The sequence below is a fragment of the Papaver somniferum genome, unplaced genomic scaffold (assembly GCF_003573695.1).
Source record: "Papaver somniferum cultivar HN1 unplaced genomic scaffold, ASM357369v1 unplaced-scaffold_128, whole genome shotgun sequence".
Taxonomy (NCBI): Eukaryota; Viridiplantae; Streptophyta; class Magnoliopsida; order Ranunculales; family Papaveraceae; genus Papaver; species Papaver somniferum.
In genome coordinates, this window is record NW_020621936.1 from 8909529 (window position 1) to 8917270 (window position 7742).

Sequence of the window (7742 nt, forward strand, 5' to 3'; positions counted from 1 at the left end):
TCTCATCCTAAAGAGAAACTATGTTTTGCCGTTAATTTCTTACAACTCTTAAACTGAAAAAATCATAAATTGCTAAGGTCAGCAATGACGGAGAAACGAAAGTTACTGTTTTTTCTCGTAGTAGTACCAGAGAAATCATCAAGGGTGAATGGGTTTGGTTTCGATTTCATCTATTTTAATCTCATCTTTGGTTTTTGACTGTATAATTAATGGGTTTCACTTGAACTGTATTCATAGATTTGCAGTTAAAATATAAAGATGAGAAATGGGCGGAAGATATAAAGATTTTCAAATACATAATCCTAACTACATCATTTTAATCACTTCTCAAACAGCACCCATTAATTGTTATCTAGGATTTGCTGTTGTATAAAGAGAGGTCCTTATGGATTCTAATTTTGTTGTTCCTATGAATACACCTCAATTGTTTTCATCCATATATTTTATTTATGGGTTTCTTTGTTCCTTTTAATTTTGTTGCTTGGTGATGAAGAACAAATGAATAGTTTAGGATCAACAAGCACAGTTACTGTTTTAGGAGAAGCAACGAACAGTTGTGAAAAAATTGAAAGAAATGTGGTGTTGCAAATGGATATTTAATGACCATTAAATAGAATATTGAAATAGATGGGAATTTTTCTAAATTTGCGAAATTAACTTAGAGGAGTTTTGTACAATTAATTTCATAAACAGATGCAAAATCACCATCAACGGTTGTGATTTATCATTTAACATCATCTAAGGGTGACCAACCCGCTACCTTATAGCACTGCTCTAAAACGATTACCGGATTTTGCATATTGAAGCTAAAACGAACAGAAAACATGCAAAGTGCATTATTTTAATGTTCCAGAATTACTTATGTGGGAAGCCGTATATAAGTAATAAACTAATAGTTTTATTCATTCTACCGTTTTTCTTCTCCCCCATCTCACAGCCGTAACATGTTATTCTTTCCTGTGTTTTTTTTGTTCTTTTATGTTTTTATCTCACACTTTGATCGGTTATATCATTGTATTTCTTTGATTATATCGGCTTCGATGAGAAATAATTAACATGCTTTGCGATATTTAGAGTTGACAATCAATTTTACATTAATATCGTGTTTTTTTAAGAACAGTTTAGTTGACCTCTATATTCTAAATGTAAGTATATATTTCTGAAGAAAGATATATCAATGATTTTTGTTATTCACATCATCTTCGACGGAAAACATTTCATACACTTTGCACTATTTAGAGTTGGTAATTTATTTTATATTATAATCGATTTTTTTTATTTAGTATTTTTACAGTTGGTATCTGCTACATTTGTTGTTACTTCAGAGCCTTCTGGAAGGGTGCGGGGTGAAGCACCGCCTCACCAAATGGAGTCTAATTACTAACATACTCGGTGCAGAGCATTTGAGGTGGCCGCTACATTCTTAACGTAAGTAAATGATCTCTAATGAAAGATGCATCGATCAATGAATTTGCTTATTTACATCATCTTCGACGGGAAGCACTTCATATGCTTTCCACTATTCAGTGTGACAATTTATTTTATGATAGTATCGTTTTTATATTTTAAATTAGTATCTCTACGAGTCGGTGTCTGGTGTATCAGTTGTTAATTGGGACCCGTTCTGGAACGGGTGTGGGAAAACCCCGCCTCACCAAATGGGGGAAACTCTTAACGTACCGGGTGCGGAGCAGTTGTTAGCCGCTACATTCTTAACGACATGTATATGATTTCTGAAAAAAGATATATCAGTGAATTTTCTTATTTATATCGTCTTCAACGAGAAGCACTCCATATATTTTGTATTGTTCAGAGCTGACAAATCTATTTTACATTAATATCATGTTTTTTTTCTTCTATATAGTATCTCTACGGTTTGTATTTGGTACATCATTTGTTAATTAGGATCCCTTTTAGGACAGGTGCGGGGCGAAGACCCGCCTCACCAAGTGGAGGCCAATACCGAACGTACCCGGTGCGTAGCACAGGTTAGACACTAGTTAGCGTAATAACTAAGATTTAATACCTTAGTTATGATAATGCATTCCATTACTTCCTAATGCTAATTCTACCTTTATTATACTTTCTTGTATTAGCCTATAACTTGAGGCTCATTCCTTTTTAATATCTAGTAATAAAAAATACTCTCTTCCTCTCTTTATATTTTTTTTGTGCAATAATTCATCTTTTAATTTATTTTATAACATTAAAAATAAAATCCCAGATATTGAAATTGGGGAAACCAGCCGACGAGAAGATACTCTTCCTTTGTTTTTCTCTAGGAGGGTGCATGTCGAGTACATCAAATATATTATTACGATAACATAATTCGGTAAACCTAACATGCATTTTTCACTTACATTTATGGTGGTTGTCATTGATATCATTGATTTACCATTAACCGCACCTTCTTGTTCATCCTATATAAACAAAGCTTCAATATGTTTTACTCCTCACATCACAAGTAATTATGCTCTGCACTTTTTTGATCTTTTTGTTTCGTTTCATCATTGTGTGATTTTTCCACCGTTGTTGTTTCCAAGTTCTAGAGTGGCTGAATTGTTTTTGTACGTACTTTACACTATTCGCAACAACCAGTTCTATTTTAGACAAATGTACTCTATGATCACTAATATCGTTTTTTTAGGTGTAGCCGAACAACATTATGTTAAGAACAATTTGTCGAACAAGTGATTTTGTACAACTCATTGTTCTGTGTCTTTGTTATTTCTGTTCATCCACATTTACACTGTTTTTTACTTTTCTAACTAACACCTCGACAAGGTATTTGGTCGCCGCAATTACAAATTACATTTCACAGTATTGTCTGAGAGTACATGTCAATTTCAAATTTCGAAAGTTTTTTTTTTTTTTTTTTTTGTGTGATGTTGATGTTTTGTGGGTGAAATGTTGTATGGCAAAAATAAAATTCACAAAGCTAAATGGGCCAAAGAATCTTGGTCATCTTCTAAGTTGTATAAGACGGCTCTGAGGATCGGGCGACTTTTGAGTCGACTCATTAGGAAAAATCGGTGAAATTTTTTCGTTTTCAATTTGCTTTCTGTGATGGTGTTTATGTGTTCTTGATTGATTTTTTCATCTAATGTTGTTTCTCCTTTACTGATTTCTGTCGGATGCTAATAGGTCTTATATTGTTCTTTCCTTTTCAATCTATGTAACAATCTGATTAATTTTTTCTTATCTTCTATTTTTATGTGCTTCATGGATTTCTAATCCTTGTGATTTGCAGCACGTTGTGGATCTAAATAGTGTACCGGTTGTGGTCTTTTAATGGGACAGTGGTGCAGTTTGATTCTATGATTCTCATTAGGAACTGTAGTGTTCCCCATATTTGAAGTATGTACATGTTCATCACCAACAGCAGATGTCAATATATATCGGTATCATTGCGATCTCACTCATTTTGATCGATGAAGCAGTATGGTTCACTTCCAATCATAGTTTTAATCACCATCCATATTTGGTTCATCATCAAAAACATTTGGTTCTTCTTTGCTACATTGACAGAGATAGGGTAGTTTTGGTAACAACCTTCACCAATGGGCGCAATTCCTGGAAATTTCAAAATTTGAATACCACCTTCCTAAAATAAAGCTACATTTCTGTGAGCTTTCCTATAACAAAAATATCTGGAATATCTCACCAATATACCATATTCTAAGAAATAATATCTTCAAAATGGAAGTCAAAGGTCGAAACCCTATTCCTAATCTTGTTTATATAGTTAGATACCTAAGAAGGAAAACCTCATCTTCTAAAACATATTTCCTCATCTCAGAAAGTTATATCCTTTCAACCTTCACAAGTATTTCGCAAGGTTTAAGACTTCAGTTAGCTGCTCTCACAAAAAGGTTTAATGCATCAACTTTGGGAGGTGCAAATCCAAGTTGTTCAAGAGGAAGTCTGATTTCTGAAGAAGAGATAGCGGGAGCTGCCAACAAATGAAAGAACAATCTTCTTGGGAAGATTATATCTAAAGAAGATATTGAGTTTGAAAAAGTCCGGAGAGATGTTAACATAATATGGAGAAGACATAGGAAAGTCGAGATTAATACCATTGGAAGAAACTTGTACGTGTTCAAGTTTAAAGCTGCAGAAGATATTGCTGATGTTATGAAAAATGCTCTATGGATCATCCATGAACACTTGGTGGTTCTCAAACCTTAACTCAATTCCACTTGATAACTATATTTTCACTCATCAGATCTTTTCTGTAATGTTAAAAGGTATGTACCTTGAGCATCTTGATGAAGGAATTATTAATAAACTTTGTGATGACATGGGAAGGAAGATAGCTGAAGAGGGTTCCAAAGGTTACACCATAAGAGGTAGAGTTAAGTATCAGCTAAGATTGAGGTTGATCTCAGTCAACCATTGAAAAGAGAAAACTGGTTACTTACTGCTGTTAATCAGAAAATATGGGCTCACTACCATTTTTTGAAACAACCTAGGAAAATCTGTCCTGATTGTTTTACAATTGCACACACTGATAAGTTATGTGAAGAAAGAGACCGGCATATATTCATTTTTGGCATGACAGCCAGCATTCGAAGCTTACTATGCTAAACACGCTCACATGGTTCAAAATATGCTCAACAACACAGCTGAAAATAATGGGCTTAATGAACCGGGTAATGGTAATTCTGGTGGTGCGGTCGGGTCAGGCGGGTAGGATGTGGAAGATTCATATCCAAGAAAAAAATAAGTGAAGTAGAGACTCAATCTTAGAAGATAATTATGTTCTTCTAGACATGAACTCCAAAAACCCTAACTCTATTAGCGGCAATTTCACCTCTGTAATTGTTAACGGTAGAGGAGATCAAACAGAGATCGAGGATACCAGTCTTGATGGTGGTGACATGAACATGGTAGATGTAGATAATGGAGCAAGAGAATCAAACAACCTGGTGCTCCATCCCCCTGCTACAGATCAATAACAAGTGCGACAAATCAGGTTTTTAAAATCTCTTCCCTTCTGCCTAAGAATTACCCTATCTTTAATTATCAATTCCTTATTATTTTCCTGTTTTCTCGATTAACATGTGTGTGATTTTAAATTTTAGGGTTTCCCAAAATCTTAGAATAAGATCTAAAATCTTTATTCAGTTTCTTCTGTCTCAATCCTTTGGGTCTTCTAGTCACCTTTACTGGTTTAGGTCGTCTCATAATCATCAATTGTATTTTTGATGTTATACTGTTAATCAATTCAAATTAATTTGTGTGGTTATTAATTCGTCCAATTTCAATTACTTGTACTGCTTTCATTACAAAATTTCTGGTAGTAAACTAGAGCATAGTCTTTCTAATTCTTATTTCTCCAAAATGAGAATTATGTCGAGGAATTGCTAAGGCTTCGACAACCGTTCTACCAGAAATTCACTTTGGAATTTGATCAGAGGTAAAAACCCTGACATGATATTCCTGTGTGAAACTAAGAATGAGTCTCCTAAGATGAATTGGTATATTAGTAGATTCAATTACCCCAACTCTTGGGTTTTTCCTTCTATAGGTAGAGATGGTGGCATTGCTTTAATCTGGAAAACTGGTTTTGATTGTGAAATTGTCCATAACACTGATAAGATGATAAATGTTATAGTCTCTAATAACCCTAGTAAACCTGAATTCCTAGTCACTTTTCTTTATGGTTCAGTGTACCATGAAGAAAAGATGGTGCAATGGAGATATATTAGTGAAATTGGAGATCAAGTTAATCTTCCTTGGGTTATCATAGGAGACCTTAATCCCAAGAAAGATCTTCTTTAACTACTCCCAGTACAATTGAATACCCTGAAATTCAATCGATTCTAGATAATGCAGACTTGTCAGACTTAGGTTACACTGGCAATAAGTTCACTCGGAACAATAGACAGTCTGGGAATAACTGTATTTATGCTAGACTGGACAGGGCTCTGGCCAATGGTCACTGGATAAATCACTATGGTTCTACTCTTATAAACCGCATTGATACTATTGGCAGTGACCATATTCCTATTATCTTGGAGACTAATTTTTTGTCTTACCAGGATAGTAAGCCCTATAGATACTTTAAATGTTGGAGTAGTGATCCTTCTGTTAACTAAGTCATTAAAAATGCTTACTCTAAGGATATCAGAGGCTCTTCCTCTTTCCAACACACTAATAGGTTGAGAAATGTTAAACATGAATTGAAATTATGAAATATGAATCATTTTGGTAATATAGATAATATAGTAAGAACTCTGAATAGTCAATTCCATGATCTTAATAATCAGCCACATTCTCCTAATAATGTGGATTTGATTAAACAAGTAGAGTTCGACTTAGAACACTGGCAAAAAGTTCAAGAAGAATTCTATGCCCAGAAATCTAGACAAGAGTTCTTCAAATCCTTTGATAGGAATACTAGTTTCTTCCACAATTATGCCAATAGGAGAAAACACTTTAATCATATTAGTGCTCTCAAATTAGATAATGAGCAGTGGGTTACTGATAGAGCTGATCTTGAAACTCTCTTGGTAAACCATTTGATAAGCACATATGTGCTACATTTTATACCCATAGATATATATTAACTAGGACTCGATACTTTGGCTAATAACATTATTTTAGTGTTTTTGTAGAAAGTACCAGTGATTTCGACCGTTCGGAAAATAAAAGCCTAAATTGCAACGTAAATGGCGTTTGCGGGGAAAATCAGAAAAATATGACTGACCTGGTATCTTCATATATCAGCAGCATATAAGTCATCTCCAGGTCAGAGATCTTTACTAATTGAAATGGATAATTATGTTTGTTTATTTGTTTAAGAACGTGACAAGTTAGGATATAAGTGGGAAACATGGCCAAAGTACATAAAGAGGAAGCCAAGTTAGGATATAAGTGGGAAACGTGGCCAAAGTACATAAAGAGGAAGCCGTGGGAAGTGGTGCGATACAAGCAGCTGAATTGATAAAAGAACCATTGGATAGTGGGAGTAAATGAGCTTCCAACATATTCTTTTCCTTTCAAGAAGAAAAATACATTTCCTAACCAAACAACAACTTCGTTTCTATCTAATCAAGAGGAAGGTGTTTCGAGCATTTTCTTTGCTGGGATTTCAAAGAGCTGTCGTTCACATCCGTTGGTGCAAGATCGAGATCGAGATCGAGACATCACATATTTGGGAGTTTTGGTCTTTTAAAACAGAAAGGAGGCGACAATGCCGAATAGGGGAGAACAGTGTTGCGACAAAGATTGGAGCATAACAAAGATAAGAGAAGACGACGACTCCTTCGGTTTAATCTCTCTATCTTGACTTATTTGTTTTATGGGTTTTGAGAAATTCATGGTTATGTCTTGATAAACTTGTAATCAGGGTTTTATGGTTGAAACCATTTTTGAGCATTAGACCACTTTGATTTGAAATACATATGATTTTGAGATTACTTGATTTGAATAAATTAATTCTATGATTTTATAAATTAATTTAATGATGAAATTATTTGTTGCTTCACTAGTTCTGTACAATACAGTAACTTTTGAGCTTAATCAATAGGATCGAAAATATATTTGTCTATTTATTTGATATTTCATGCTTGGGTTAAATTCTTTGATGGGGTATGCTTAGAATAGTCGGATATTATTTGAGAACCTAAATTTTGTTTTTTATAATTTTCTCGCTAACACTATTTGATGGTGCATGCTTTGGTTTAGTCTTTTGATGTGCCATGCTTAGGGTGTCTCAGTGATATTTGCGACTCTAA

The 7742-nt window shown here is 34.2% G+C and overlaps 1 long non-coding RNA gene across 1 annotated transcript; it reads left to right on the top strand.

The window, feature by feature from the left end:
• Nucleotides 1-3850: 3850 nt before the first annotated feature.
• On the top strand, nucleotides 3851-7424 carry LOC113331733. Its single transcript, XR_003351129.1, has 2 exons — nucleotides 3851-4975; nucleotides 6621-7424. It is a non-coding gene; the product is annotated as an uncharacterized LOC113331733 (long non-coding RNA).
• Nucleotides 7425-7742: the final 318 nt, after the last annotated feature.